This window comes from Adiantum capillus-veneris, unplaced genomic scaffold (genome assembly GCF_014529385.1).
Source record: "Adiantum capillus-veneris isolate H3 unplaced genomic scaffold, ASM1452938v2 Hic_scaffold_325, whole genome shotgun sequence".
Taxonomy (NCBI): Eukaryota; Viridiplantae; Streptophyta; class Polypodiopsida; order Polypodiales; family Pteridaceae; genus Adiantum; species Adiantum capillus-veneris.
In genome coordinates this window covers 2335288-2351046 of record NW_028221436.1, presented here as the reverse complement: position 1 = coordinate 2351046, position 15759 = coordinate 2335288, and positions in this window count along the sequence as shown.

Below are 15759 nucleotides of genomic sequence, written 5' to 3'. Positions count from 1 at the left end.
CGGGTGTGGAAGAGGGAGGAGGGGTCGTGGAGGGAATATTAGTGGGCCAAGGGGGGGAGGGGGGGGGGGGGGGGGTAATGAGAGTGGGGGGGGAGAAATGTGAGGGGGAATGTAAAGGGTGAGTGTAAGAATACGGAGAGCGGAGGGGGGGGGGGGGGGGGGGGGGGGTGGTTTCCATGCGGCTCACACTGAGGGAGAACAAGAGAGGGGTCGGGGTGATATTTTCAAAGTTTCCGCCTGGCCGGGGAGGGTAAATTGGGAGAGAGAGATATTAGGGGAGGGGTATGTAGGGAAAATGAGAGAGAGAGAGAGAGAGAGAGAGAGAGAGAGAGAGAGAGAGAGAGAGAGAGAGAGAGAGAGAGAGAGAGAGAGAGAGAGAGAGAGAGAGAGAGAGGGTGTTTTTATCCAATGCTCGTAGGGCAGGGGGGGAATAAGCTACGGGGGGGGGTACTGAGAGTGGGGGGGGGGGGGGGAATTGAGTTTTTTTTCTTTGATTTCCAAAAATCGGCTATCATTAGCCCTCTCCCTTTGGCTAGAGGCATTCATGCTTCTAGCCCTTCTTCTACTTTTTCAGTTGTAGAGTTAGAGGGTTCTCCCTCTTTTGGAATGTCTAGCACGAATTCTGGGTCAAACTAAGAAAATACCTTTTCAGTCTCCATCCATTGACCCTAGTCTTGTGAATTCTCCCATCTGCTTCCATCAGCTTATAGCTGCCATTGTCATAGCATTTCTTGATGATGAATGGCCCTTCCCATCTGGGTTGAAATTTCTTATCCTTTAGTGTCAAATCTGTTGTCGTATCGTAGTACTAACATGCCTTTTTCCAGTCCTTTTTCTTTAAGCCCTTGATTGAAAGTGAGCCGACGTCGTTCTACCTGTGTTGCATAGTGATTGATTGCTTCTTCCCTATCGAGTTGGAGTCTCTCCAGATCCAAGATGTGGTTTCGGAGGTTTACAATTGGACGGTGTGTTTGGCTAGCCAAGACTCGTAAGCTGGCTATTTGTACCTCAATAGGTAGAATTGCCTCCTTCCCATAAACTAGATGGAAAGGAGTGAAACCTAGTGATGTTCGGAACGTTGTTTTGTAGGCCCAAAGAGCTGCCATGAGATGTTTATCCTAGTCCCCTATGTGGTTGTTCACCTGTTTTGTGATGATTTTGCAAATCATTTCATTTACCTTCTCTACCAGACCATTGCATTGTGAGTAGTATGGTGTGGAATGCCGACGTGTGATGCCTAACTTCTTCATCAGTTATCCCACCAAATCACCTCTGAATCCTGGTCCTCTATCTGATATTATCTCGAGAGGAGTGCCAAAACGGCAAACGATATGCTCAAAAATGAACTTTGCCACCTCTTGGGCTGTAATGCGGGTGGTGGACGTTGCTTCTGCCCATCGAGTCATGTAGTCTACAGCCACTATGATGTATAGTGTACCTGATTGGGCCCTTGGTAAGGGACCGATTGCATCTATTCCCCATTTCTCAAAAGGACCATATGAAATGATAGGGGTTTGTGGCTCGTAGGTTAACGTGCGATCACTGGCAACTTGACAAGCCTTACATGTTTTACACCAATGGTGTACATCTCTGTTCAAACTAGGCCAAAAGTATCCTGCCTGTAGAATCTTCCTACTGGTGATATCTAGAGCAAAATGACCGCCGCAGACGCCGTCACGGCAACTTGAAATTACCTCTGTGATTTCACTGGAGGTTGGAACCCGCCTGAGAATTTGATCTTTGCCCTTACAATACAAGTGGTTGTCTATAAGGCGGTACCTAGTAGCCTTTCTTACCAGCCATTGTTTTTGGACTTTGGTGTGTCCTGCTGTACATTCTCCTGTACCTAGAAAACTGATGATATCAGGCATAGCATCACTACCTTGGAAGAGGGGTAGTTTTAATTTGATTGATGCTAAGGGAACGTCTTGTATTATTTCTTTAGCTAGTGCATCTGCCTCTTGATTTTCTGCTCTAGGGACATGGAAGAGCTTCACTGCTTCAAACTTCTTCAGAAGGTCCTTAACTTGGTGAAGTTGACCAAGTAAAACCTGATTTTTGCACTCCCAGGTGCCATTTATCTGGCTTATCAAAATCAAAGCATCACCGAACACATTCAGGCACTGAATTCTTGTGAAATACATTGTTCCAACCCAAGGATTAGGGCTACATATTCTGCTTCATTGTTGGAGTGGGAGTGTAATAACTGCCCCATGGAGAATACTCTTTCTTGTTGTTCATTGAAAATGACCATGCCTACTACAGATTGATCCATTGTTCTCTTGTATGCTCCGTCAAAGAAAAGAGAGTGAGCTCTCTCTAGCTTAGGACTCTCTATTGCTGGTGTTCTTTCCTTTGCTTCCGTGTTGACCTTTAGCTTCTTCTCATAATGGCGATGAGTGAGAATTCCTGCTAAACTAGCCCTGGTGGAGTTTTCTACTTGCATGGTGTAGTCAAACTCTGTGTGATCGTAATTAACCACTTTGAGATCCTAGATGAGACATCCATGTGTCGCATTACATATGGGAAAACCTCTTCCATTGTCAGGATTACAAATGGTCTAGGCAGGAGATAGGAGCGGAACTTTGTGGTAGCAAACATTAGTGCCATAACCATGTGTTCTACTTCGGTAAATCCTTTTTTTGATGGGGTCATGACTCGACTAGAGAAGTAAATAGGGCGCATAAAAGAAGTTTTGGGATCCTTTTGCATTAGCACTGCTCCTAGTGTATCATTTCCCACACTAGGGTTCACATAAAATGGCTCGTCCCACTTAGGAGGTGAAATAGTGGGAAGCTCTTCACCTCAGTAAATTGCTGCTCGTTCTCTTCACTCCATGAGAAGACATCCCTCTGGGTGAGTTGTTGTAGGGGAAGGACCACTTGAGATAGCAGGTGAATGAACCAGCTTAAGTATCTTACCTTCTGAAGGAAAGAAACCAGCTGCTTGGCAGTGGTGGGTGATGATAAAGATACCAGAGCCTGAATCTTGCTAGGGTCAGCCTCGATTCCTTTTGTTGAAATTACATGACCAAGGAGAGTGACTTTGCTCTCACCAATGTGACACTTGTCCACGTTGAGTTGGCTACCCAAGGTTGCAGCCTGGTTAAGCCATCATAGACTTTGCTTAAGTGAAGGGCTCGTGAGCTATAGATACAAAAATCATCTATGAAAACCCATATTGATGTTCCAAAGTAGGGTTGGAAAACAAAAGTCACATAGCGTTGAAACGTGGCTGGGGTGTTAGTGAGGCCAAACGGCATCACTCTGTAGGCAAGACATCCCCAAGGTGTGATGATAATCTGGAATATCCTCCTCCGCAATGCTAATCTGGAAGTATCCTAAGTAGCCATCGCATACTGTGTATCGTTCGTGACATGCCACTTCATTGAGTATTTCATCCTGGAATGGGACCCGGGGTGGTCACTTTTTAGAATGTGTATGCTATCACATGAGTTAACCGGAGAGGATTATTGAAAGATCAAAATGTATCAAAATGTATACATACAGAGGGGGGTGGGGGTTTTTTAAATAGGCATGTAGTGTAAATATAGTATGTATATTGAGGTATTATTAATAACCTCTTGAACGCACGTGATATAGGAAGCTTTTGATAAGTGATCGCCCCGGGGAATGGGAGGGGAAAGTGGTCTCTCTTCGTGGCTGCATTGAGAGGTTTATAATCCACACAGACTCTCCACTTACCTTTTTTTTTTGGTGTGACTACTACTGGGGAGACCCATTCTGAGTCTTCGACAGGATAGATGAAACCTGCTTGTAGAAAACTTCTCACTTCTTTAAGCAATGCCTCTTGTTGGATTACTCCAAGTCTTCTGAGCTTTTGTACTACAGGTTTACTGCCTTCCTTGAGCTTTTGTACTACGGGTTTACTGCTTATATGTGGTGTTGTACTACTGTAATCCCTGTGATCTTATCATAGCCATCAATGAACAAAGTAGTGAAGTTACTTAACATGGAGACATACTCCTTCCTTTCTTCATTGGTTAACTCATTTGAGAGAATTTTTTGTAGCTTACCTGCATCCTCCAATGATTGCATACCTGATGATCCCTCTTGGTTTGCCAAGGTTGCTTCAGATTGTGTTAATCTGCCTGGGTCTTTAAGAATGACTCCCATTACTTCGATGCTACTGTCACTCCCGTCGGTGGTGGTCGTCTCTTCTCTAGAGGTAGACAAGTAGTCGCTGGTGGACTCGTCTTCTGAAGCCTCCAAGATCATGTTGCACTGCTTTCCAGTCCTCATGTCGTAGAATATGGACTTCCCTTTAGCATCCTTCATCTGGATCATCCCGGTGCTCAGTCTTGTTTAGCTTCCATAGCCATAAGCCAAGGCCTTCCAAGAATGATGGGGTAGCCCTCCCCTTTGTGTGGCATGACGAAGATGTCTACCTCCACTTCTGTATTGAATGCTTTTACTTTGACCGCATTTACAATGCCTACGCATTTTACTCTTACATTGTTTGCCATCTTGGCTCGGCTACTTACCTCTAGACCTAGATGGTGCATCATCTTTTCACTCATGAAACATATTTGCGCGCCACCATCTATGTAGACGTTTGAAATCCATTGCCCTTTGATGTGAGCATCCATGGTTGGCAGGATGTCATCAAGATCCCTCCCAGAGATAGCCCCAGCTATCCGTGGTCTTGATTTCCTGGTACTTACCATTTTCGTCCATTGCCTCCTCATACTGGGTGCAAGGTGGAGTAATTGGGGCCAAGTTATCTTCGGGCCCTGCATTAACACATCCTGAACTAAGTCATAGGGTTGTGCATACTCACCTAGTGAGAAGTCCACAATGTCTATCTTTCGCCGCAGTTTAGCTGCTTGCTTGCTAGACTCGGCCTTCCCTTTCATCTTCTCTTCTTTTTGAGATGCCTCCTCGTGCCTCGCACACTTCACTCCCATAGCATCCACTTCTTCTACCTTCGCTTTTCCTTTGTGCTTCTCTCAAGCTGACTCTTCTACCTTCGCCTTCCCCTTAGCCTCCAAGCTAATAACACTCACCGCTTGGTTCACAGCAAGTGGTGGGGGTAGTGGCGGAATGAGAGGTTGGGGTGGTGGTTGATGTTGTACAAGTGGTCGCAGGATTTGGACCGGTGGGATTGGTCCTGGCTGCCTAGGTGGTGGTGGTCTTGCTCTTGGCGGAGAGATCTGATTCTGTCTCCCCCCTCTATTGAAATTCTGCCTCCTTGGGTGTGGGCAGTAGTACATTCCATGGCCATCTTCCCCGCAGTTGTAACAGTGGTACTCTGGGTTCTACCTTCGTTGTCCCCTTCCTTGTTCTAGGTTTCTGCCAGATGCATGCCCTTGTTGTACCAGATGCACAATAAACTCTCTAGTTGGGTGGTGATGTGACTCAGTAGGTCTTGTTGTTCTTCTGATGCCTCCTGCGGTTGGACTCTATGATTGGCTGTTGCATCCACTGGGGTCGGTCGGGCCGAGCTTGTTTCCTCTGACTCGTTTACTCTTGCTTGCATGCACAGCTTCTTGTCTTTAAGGCGGGCTACTTCGACTGCCAACTCATATGTTGCAGGAAACCTTCCCTTCACCTTCTCTCTAAGCGGTGACCATAGACCAGCAATGAAATGGTCCTTCTTTAGGAAATTAGGCGCTCCTTCGCCTTCCTCCAGTGTGGCAACCCATCTCTCCCATAAGTCCACAAACTTTGACTCGTAGGTGGCATACTCCAGCAGGCCTCCCTGCTTTAATTCTGTCAGTAGCTGCCATAGCTTCTCCGAGGTTGTCCCTCCACCAAACCTCTTTACAAAAGCAGTCCTTACCACATCCCATGCATTCTTGGTAGCCTGGGGCAATGCATTATACCAAGACTTGGCCTCTACTTTCATCAGTAGAGGAAAAATTCTAAGTCGTGAAACGTCGTCATCTTTGTTGGAGACGACACAAGCAATGTCGAAATCATCCAAAAAGTCGGTGGTGAGATCCTCTCCCTTCTTTCCACTGAACGTGGGGAAAGAAACACTTGCCATGGTGGTGACTCGGGAAATTACAAACTCTTTCTTTTTTTCTTTTTCCCTTTTTTTTTCTTTTTTTTTTCAACATCAACAGTAGCGGCTCATAGCGGCTTTTTACAAGGGTGGATGGATAGGTTAAAACAGGATAAAAATAGAGACATTAAAGGAATGATGGTAATCTAATACGGGAAGAATGATAGGGTTCGGGGAATTGAAGATTTCTCCTAGTACCCCCGCACCGAATAGGTAAACGATCTTCTGTTGGTAGAAGACTTTCCTATCTACATAGATATTCACATGCATATGCTGCAGGAATCTGAACAGGAATGCCATCGTCCCGTTTTCCATCATGCACAGAGGGTGCAATACTTACTTATACTCTTACCATGCCAGTGTTGATGAGTCGTCACATCCACAAGAGGTCGTCGCCTTTCATGTGCTCTACCTTTCCTTCATTTCTCAACACGTACGGGGTGATGGCGACGCGTTTGACCACTCCCAGCCTCTTGGCTAACACCAATTGTAGGTAATTTCCGTAATCGGCGTGTTGCATGAATTCTACTCCATTTAGTTGCAGCTCATCTCTAGCCCATTGGGTTTCTCCCATGGTAGAGAGCTTCTTCAGGATAAGTTGTACAGGCAGAGGAGGAAGGTCCTCCACTCGCTTCCCAAAACAGCGAGAGCAGTAGCCGAACTGTTAGGAAATAAGACGTAGTTAAATAGATAATTGAGTAGATTACTTAATGGAGAGAGACAGATTTATATACACGAGATTATAGAGTAGAGAGAGAGAGAGAGAGAGAGAGAGAGTACACACGATATACGTGGTTCACCCAATGTGGGCTACGTCCACGGGAAAGCAGCCACTCAATGGCTTTAGTACTTCAAAACAAGAAGTTGTTTACAAAGGGATTATACCCTTAATGGAGCTCCCGCCTTGCTTCACTCTCACCACCTCACACTCACCTTGTTGCATCAACTTCACACTATGAAATGTGTGTAGAAATGGCCTCCTTTTATAGGCCAAAAGGGCTGCCCTCTCTTATGAGAGACAGCCATGTGTAGCCGCCCTTGTGCGAATAAGTCCAAATCGGACCCTCCAATCCGCCCATGTGTGGCCGCCCTTGAGAAGACAAGTCCGCTTTTGAATTCAGCCACCGGCCACCGGCCATTGACTTCCGACCACCGGCCACCGGCCATTGACTTCCGATCACCGACCATCGGCCATTGACTACCAGCCACCGGCCAACCGACCGGTTGTTTTCCGACCACTTTTCGGCCGCCGTCCGGCCATAATATTCCAGTGAAAAAGAATATTCCGACGGGAAAAAAGTCTCAGGGGGCCTCCGCCCCGAGGCCTTTAAAGTTGCCCTGATTCTTGTCCGTGAAAATTTTGGTTTCCGGTGAGTGATTTTCCTTCACGCACGATGGCTTCTCCTCATAATGGGGGCCTTAAAAATGTGCGCTTTTACCACATAAAATTACAAGGGTAAATCAGGCTCCATACTTAACACGAACCACTCTTCTCTAGGACATGGGAATCTTTCTACCACTTCTTCTTCTGGATTGTCAAAGTGGATTGGTAGCACTCGCATGCGTCGTGCAAATCGATAGGCGACCTTCTACCGCTTAACTTCGGATGACTTCTTCTTTGACAAAGTGGGTACAACCCGGCTCTCTGAGCTTGAAGCACTTGCTTGGCCAGATGCTTCTCCCTTCGGGGTCATGTGTTTCCAGACTGTCTTATCTTCTCCTTGCCTTTGGCTCGAGCAACCCTTTAGGCCACTTTGGAGTTATATCTTTGACTGTAGCTTCTTTAGGGAAAAGAGGTCTCACCGTTCGCTTCCCTTCCTTGACGTGAATGATTTCTTTGCGATGAATGTCGCTGTAGATGACTTCAGCCCTTTCGCTGCCTTCGTTGCTAGCACTCATTGACCGTGTGTCTTGGTTGACAACAGTGATGGCACTTCACCAATCTCCCACCTGATGCTTTCGATTTACAGTTAGAACGAGCGACACGAGATGGAGAAGTTACCTCTTGAATGCTGATGACACTGCAGCCTGGCAGTAGCACCTCAATGAAGGCGGCTAGTGCCTCCTTCGTCTCCTCTTCTTCCGTCCTCTAGTTAGAAAACTCCTTCAACCATTCGTCCATGATTGGTAGTGGGCGTCACTCTCAACATTGTAAACTGAAGGGTCTTAGAAAAGCCCTCCTCCGTGGGGGGCACCAAATGACGGACGCAAAGCGGACCCCGAACCCCGACGGCCTCTAAAATGCCGGGGGCCGAATGGCGCACCTCGAGCCTGCCACGTTAAAGTGAACAGGGGGCACCACCTAGCTTTGAGCGGCTAGGACGCAAAACCACGATGATATGAACACCGCAAATCTACACACGAGAGAGAGAGAGAGAGAGAGAAGAAGAGAGAGAGAGAGAGAGAGAGAGGGAGAGAGAGAGAGAGAGAGAGAGAGAGTATATTTGCAAATGATGAAAACCCTCGGGGGTGTGAGGGTGATTTATTTTTTCAATATTTACAAAGTGGCATGCCGTGATGGTAGAGAGGTAGGGGGGAGGAGGTGGTGCAACCTACGTGGTGCATTCTCTAAGACGGCTCAATGATCGTGAATATTTACTACCAAGAGCGTGCATACATGTGTGCATCGACCATTGGAGTCGAGAGATGGATGTGGTTCCCTTTGCATGGTGCAATTCCCAAGGCAAACCCAACACACAAGCCCCCTCCCCGTGATGGTGATAGTGTCAATCCTTCCCACTACACTCTACCAAATGCTTGGCTCCTCATGGATTGCCCCCCTTCCGATAGTGACCTCTCAGTGCCAATTTATAGGTGTTGGCTGCTTGGATTATGGTAATCCCAGTGTGGTTAGGGTAAGCTTAATCGGGGAGACAAAGCAAGTGGTGGGCCCGGTGTGGTTGACCCTTGCTTTGTTTTGGGAGGTTATTAAAAGATGGGAATATCTAGGTGGGCCTTTGTGACTATCACCTAGAGAGAGAATATTTACAAAAAATGGAAATTTACAATGGTGCGGGTAAAAACTGAAGATGGCGTCGTGGTTGCGTGTTGCCGGCGAATGGTGTGCTGCTGGTGCGTCGGTGTTGAGCGTACTTCTTCTGGATTCGGCCGAGGCATGCCTTCGGGGCATTTTCTCTTTTTGTTGTTAGCGGCGCGTGCTTTGGATCCTTCTTCTTTTATTCGTTGATGTCGTATTCGTTTTTCTCCTTTGTATTTGTGGTGCGGTGCGTATATGCGTGTGTGTGTGTATGTATTCGTGCATGAGGGCGGGTGTGTGTGTATGTATATGTATGTGTGTGCAAAAACGTGCGTGGGAAGGGGGGCTGCGGCCTGTTTTTTTTCTTGTTGGATGGCCAACGGCCTGCTTCTGCGCGAGGCGGATGGGGGGGGGGGGGGGGGATATGGGGTAGGGGTTAGAGAGAGTGTGTGTGCGGTGTGTGTGTGGCCTGTTGCCTGCGCGAGCGTCCGGGTGGGTGTGTGTGTGGTATGCGGACTGCGCGCACAACGCCGAAGGAAGAAAGGGGAGAGGGGGGGGGTGATTGTGTGTGTGTGTGTGTGTGTGTGTGTGTGTGTGTGTGTGTGTGTGTGTGTGTGTATGGTGAGAGAGAGGGTGGTCCTATGTGACGTCCGTGAGGAGGAGAGAGAGAAAGAATTTTGCTTGCTTGCGTGGCCTGAGCGCCCGGGTGAGAGACAGAGAGAGAGAGAGTCCGCATTGACCTGAGAGAGAGAGATTGTGAGGGAGAGGGAAGGGTGAGGTGTGGAGTGGGGTAGGGGAGATGTGTGGGTGAGAGAGAGGGGGGGGGGGGGGGGGGGTTCATTGTCTTGCATGGGAGCTTGAGGACGAGGGGGGGGGGGAACAAGTCAATGGGTGGAGTGAGGGAATATATCAGCGGGCCAAGAGGGGGGGGGGGGGGGGGGGATGAGGCTGAGGGGAGGGGAATGAGGCTGAGGGAGGGTGAGGCGAGCGGGTGGGGGGAAGAGGGAGGAGGGGTCGGGGAGGGAATATTAGCGGGCAAAAGGGGGGGGGGGGGGGGGGGGTAATGAGAGTGGGGGGGGGAGAATGTGAGGGGGAATGTAAAGGGTGAGTGTAAGAATACGGAGAGCGGAGGGGGGGGTGGGGTTTCCATGTGGCTCACACCGAGGGAGAACGAGAGAGGGGTAGGGGGTGATATTTTCAAAGTTTCCGCCTGGCCGGGGAGGGTAAATTGGGAGAGAGAGATATTAGGGGAGGGGTATGTAGGGGAAATGAGAGAGAGAGAGAGAGAGAGAGAGAGAGAGAGAGAGAGAGAGAGAGAGAGAGAGAGAGAGAGAGAGAGAGAGAGAGAGAGAGAGAGAGAGAGAGAGGTTGTTTTTATCCAATGCCCGTAGGGGGGGGGGGGGGGGGGGGGGGGGGAATAAGCTACGGTGGGGGGGGTACTGAGAGTAGGGAGGGGAGAATGAATTGAGTTTTTTTTTTTTTTGTCTTTGATTTCCGAAAGTTGGCTATCACTGCCTTCAAGCCCCCTTCAAGCCTAGCAGCTTTGGGTAGTTGAGCCACGTGGGGTGGCTTTTCTTCAGCACCTCTTGTTCTTTCCAGGTCCGCATCCTTGGTAGAGGGCAAAATCTAAGGTTGTCTCTGATTATTTTAGGCGCCTCTACCAGATGTACTAAATACTGGGGATATTTAGTTAGCCATGCCTTTCTCCATTTTGGCTGAGAGTCCATAATAAGCTTGACTCCTTCTCGTTTGGAGATATCTTCTTCGTATAGTGGCACTATCGGCTCCTCTTTAATCTGCTTGTTTATTGTAGAAGCTTCATACTTCAGAAGAGGATATGGGAGAGAAGGTTGTAGCCATTCATGTCGAACGACATTTGCATCTAACTTCTGAATGGTCATAGACTTTAATACCCTCTGCTCCCACTCCATTGCTTCTTTGGCGGTGTCTTTTATTGCCACTCCTATTGTCTTTTGTAGATTTTCTTCTTCTTCTTGTGTCAGATCCGAGGCTCTTGGGATGGTCCCACAAGGATGTCCTCTTGCATTGTTGTGTCCACTGGATCTGACACATTGTCTATGTCAATTCCTTCCATTGTTGTTGGCCCTGTGCTCAAATGTGGCTCTTCAGTCTGCTGTTGGCCTTTCAGCTCATCAATCTGCTTCTGATATGCTTTCTTTTCCTGTTCAGCTTGATCCCCCATGTTCACTAAGAGGTCGTTCAATTCAGCATTGGCTTTTTCAGCCTCTTCTAGCTTCCTCTTGGTGTCTTAATTTTTTGTTTGCATCCTCTTTAGATCCTCGTCCATCTTCTTTTTCAAGGCTTCTAGCTCATCTTTCATGGCCTTGTTCTCATCTTCTAGATGGCTTTGCATCACTAGGGAGCCCTTGGCCAGCATCAATCTTTGTCTCTTCTCTAGTGTCAACTCCTTTTGGAGTTCCTTCATCTGTTCTTCATATATATCCTTCTTTGAAGCAATGCTAGTTGAGGTAGCAGCTTTGACTCTGGCCAGAGATTCCTTAGCCTCTGGATGGTCTGATCTTTCACTTTCATTTGATCTTTTAGCTCTATAACTTCGTCCTGGCTTGACTCATGTTGTAGCTCAGCTTTTTCCTTAGCATTCCTCAAAGTTTCCACTTCTTTGGACTCATCAGCAAGTTGGAGTGTCAAGTTGTCCCTTTATTTCTCCTCATCCGTCAGTGATTTGCTGATTTTCTTGTACTCCTCCTCTGCTCTTTGAAGCTTTTGGTCTGCTGCCTGACTCTGTCTTTCCATCTCTTGGCATATTTTTAGTGCCGCGTCCAGATCGGCTTGCAACTTGGCTTGCTTCTGTGTGTTCTCTTGGTCCGGCTTTTGGAGCAAGTCCACCTCGGATTTGAATTAAACTTCATTTTCTTTGAGATTATGAATTTCACCCTCAATGGCTATAGACCTTGCTCTGAGCCCAGTGAGTCTTTGCATCACTTCATCCCAATCATTGGCTTGTGGCTGTAAATCCACTGTATCTGTGGCCATTTCCTTCAACTCCACTAACCAAGGGCTCAACATATATTCTTTGGGTTTAGTGATCGACAACTCAAAAGCTACATTAGCTGCCTCTTCTCGAGAGTATCCAGCAGCTAGGAGATCAAGAAATATTCTATAGTTTTTTTCTTCTGGATATGGCTTCTCATCTTTTGGTTCAACTTCTGCCTTCTGCTCTTCCTCTTTGTTCTTCTCTTCCTTGGAGTCTTGTTGCCCATCAGATTTGTTCATCTCCTCTTTTTGTCGCTTTTGAGGAGGACTAAGAGGAGGTGATGATAATGGAGGTTTGGATTCTCGGCTTGATGGTGGAGTTGGTTGCTTCTTCTTGAAATCCCGATCCACCTTTGTTTTCCTCTCTCTTTCTTGGCCTTCCTGCTCTTCTAGCAGCTGAGTCTCACATCATCAACCTCTTCTTCGGTAAAAGGTATATTTGGGATATTCTCTGGTGTAACATCTAAGATCTCAAAATTCTTGATATAATCTTCAAAATGATCCCTTTGAGTCCTTCGAGATGATCCAGACATAGCCTCAAGTGATGGCTTCCATAACTCGCTCAGATCCCCTTTTAGCGCTCTCTCAGCTCTGAAACTTTCCATTAGTCTTTCTAGCCTTGCTGCTTTCTGTGACTTTGTTTCCTTTACTGGCACCTGTAGAGTTTCTTTCTTTCCCTTCTTGGGCCCTCGCGGCTCTTCTAGCACTGTCTCTAAATGGCACTTCAACCTTGTGGCTACCCTTGGAGCCTTACAAGGCTCTTCTTCTTTGTCTTCCTTCAGCTTGAGCCAATCATTTTGGGAGGGAGGTAGAGGCCAATTTACCTTGGCATGCAATGCTCCATAGATGACTTTGGTTATCAACTCACCAGGCACAATATAAGTGGGATTTTTGGTCCCCATCTTCACAAGGTTGTCGTGAATGTAAGCGGCATAGTTTATCTCCTTCGGTTTGCTCTTCTGCATCGCCCAAGTGAAAGTGGTGGCAATAGCTCCAGGTGGCATCCTGTATTTCTGTGGCCGCTTGGTACACATGTGGAAGTACTGATTGTATAGTTGGCTCATGATGGCCACCTTCGGGTTTGCAATATCTTCAAATGTATAGTTATTTTTCTTTTTTGAGTAGACCTTAATGTCATCTCGCCTCTTAGTCACACTGTCTCCTTTGTTAGAGAGGTCAAGTGTTGCTGCCACCACCTTCTCTCTGATGACAATCATTGTATTAGGTTTTCCTTGCAGATCTGTAACTCTGGCTATGCCGTCCTCTTTGATTGTGGTGACAAATTCCCACAGTCTTTTAACATCAATCCCTGCTGGCAAGGCTTCAAAGTAATTGTGGAGGTCCAGTTTCTCCAAGTAGTCCCCCATCTTGCTCTTGACAAATTCATTGAGCTCTTGAGGGATCATGGGTAGCTCCACTGCATTTCCCTCCGGATCTTTAAACACTCCTTGGTAAATTCTCAGATCATTGGTTTCTAGTAGGTCATCTTGAATCCAAGTGCTTGTGGGCTTCAGGGTTCCCTTTGGGATAACAAAAGACTCCACTTCTTCTAAGTAGTCCTTGATAGTCATCCTCTTCTTCTTTGCAGGTGACTTTGTGGCTGCCATGGATCCTGTTCCACTCAGTAGTCCAAAGTTAGCGTTTTTTTACAAATTAGCTGATAAACCTAGTTATGTCTACCCAAATGACTTGAAAATTGAAATAAGAACTCAAAAGGGACTAAGGAAACCATGCATGTGCCCACAACAGATTTTTGGCTAAAAAGTAAGCATGTAGACATCCTACAAATAGGATGTCTACCTTCTCTGATTTTGATGAAACTTGACAAGCTTGTGGCCCTTGACTTGTGCAACATGGCTATGTACTTGGAATTTGGTTTGGACATCAAAAAGTGCAATTTTGAGCAGATTTAGGCTTTTGGCTCACAAATTGGATAGGATGTCCTATATAGATGGCAAATGATATTCAATTGGGTTGAAATTTGATATATAGGCTTCTTGTACCATGTAAAAGACTCCCATGAAGTCAATTCCTGCACAGAAGGTCAATATGACACTGGAGAAATGCTACGCGTAGGATGTCTACTTTCTCAGAATCACTTGATTTTGGTTATGTTGGTAGCCCTTAGCATGTAGAACATGGCCCTGCTCTTAGATTTTGATTTGGATAAGCATTGGTGTTGTTAGGAGCATGTGTAGTGTTTTTTGGCTCATAAAAGTACATCTTTGAGGTTTTGGGGGCCAAATGTGATGGGTCTGGCTTGAAATTTGATACATGAGCTTGTGAAGATGTTATAAAGATATGTGGAACTCAAAAACACAAGCTGGAGGTCAAATAGGTCATTTAGACATCCTACGTGTAGGATGTCTATTTTATTAATTTTCATATCTGACCCCACAGTTAGCTTGGCAATGTGCTAATGAGTATATTATGCAAGTTTCATGTGATTTGGACTAGTTTTGGTAGGTCTATGACCCATTATTGTCTCTATGCTCTGACTTTCCGTTTTTATATGCATATGAGGTCAACTCTTGTCCAAATGTGATGAAACTTGATGGCTAGCATGTATAAGTTATGTAGAAGCTGTGGATGAGGTGAGATATTGAGTTTGGTGCCCAGACATGGCCTTGAGACATCCTACACATAGGATGTCTCCTGATGATTTTTTTAATGAGAAGTACTACTAGTATATGCCCCTTGAATCCCTTTTAAGCCTTATTTCAATAAAAAAGTCAAAAAGATAGATAGAAACTCCCTGTTTGGCTTTTAGAGCCTCTGAGTCGTTTTCTGACTCTTGGAGTGCTTTTCGGCGATGAGATTTCTTGATGCTATTAGTCTCCATAGCTTCATGGTTCCTTGGGGATCCTTGCCATATGGTTTTTGTTGGCTTTGGCTTCACTAGAGCTTTATTTGGCAATTTGTCGCTCTAGAAGCGCCCGTGGTTACGTTTACATATCATCGATGAATTGTGGTGGTCTACCACCATAGGACTTGGTTGTTGATGGTCTAGGGAATCTGCTCGTGAAGTTTGGTGGCAAACAGACATCCGGTTTGGCCGTGAGAGCCAGTTGATGCTTTGTGTGTCTGATGCCGTTTCTGAAGCTTAGTCCCGCTTTGGGTCGCCTTATGGCCATGTAGGCTATATAGCCTTGTAGAGCATGTCGAGATGCTCCTACCCATGAGTTTTGGTAGCATTTGGGCGACTTTCCACCGATTTACCACTTGGTGGCCTCTTGCAGGGCTCTAGAAGTTAGGGTTTTTCCAATGGTTTTTGGCCGCCTTTGTGCATTCAAGAGTGGTCTCCTATAAACCCCCTATGAAGCTTTATTGCTTTTGGGTTAGCCGTTAGGTGGCCACCTCTACCTGTAGGTCTATATTGCACGTTCCCCGTGTAAACCCTACACTAGTTTTCGCGACAAAACATCAAACATACGCGAAAAGCTTAAGGTGTTGAGCCTACCTCTCATATCTGGAGCCAATCGGGTGGTCGTGCACGTCGTAGAAGTAGCTGCAAGTCCGGTTCGCTCTAGGTGGCAAGAGCTCTCTCTCAAGAAGGAAATAGTAGAAATGAGCTCTAAGTGAAGTGAAAAAATCTTATAATGGGGGTCCCCGAATCACTTTCTATGAAATTTGACATGTGCTCCCAACTTCTTGCGAGATGCGGTTTAGGCTCAAAAAGTTCTTGATTTGGACTCTGTTTTCCCAGTTTCCGAGAAATTTGACGTTTCGGTCAAAATCTA